The following is a 470-nucleotide window of genomic DNA, read 5'->3' on the forward strand; positions in this document are numbered from 1 at the left end:
TGCAGTGAATGGGTGCCGTCAGAATGAGAGTCCAAACAGCTGATAAAAACATCACAGTAATCCACAAGTATAATCCACACCACTCCAGTCCATCTTTTAAAGTGCAAAGATACGTTTGTAAGAAATTAACTGATGTACTGGAGTGGTGTGGATTACTTGTGGATTATTGTGATGTTTTTATCAGCTGTTTGGACTCTCATTCTGACGGCACCCATTCACTGCAAAGAATACATTGGTGAGCAAGTGATGAAATGCTAAATTTCTCCAAATCTGTTCTGACGAAGAAACAAACTCGTCTACATCTTGGATGGTCTGAGAGTGAATACATTAAGCAAATAATCTTTTTTGAGTGAACTATTTAAAGAATAGATAATCAAATTAGTTTAATGACAAATAAAACGCTCACTTAAATCACTGTGATATTAACTGTAAATTTGACGTCTAACCTGCTGGTGTTTTTATAGGGATTG

The sequence above is a fragment of the Sinocyclocheilus anshuiensis genome, unplaced genomic scaffold, assembly GCF_001515605.1.
Source record: "Sinocyclocheilus anshuiensis isolate Anshui unplaced genomic scaffold, SAMN03320099.WGS_v1.1 scaffold338, whole genome shotgun sequence".
Classification (NCBI taxonomy): domain Eukaryota; kingdom Metazoa; phylum Chordata; class Actinopteri; order Cypriniformes; family Cyprinidae; genus Sinocyclocheilus; species Sinocyclocheilus anshuiensis.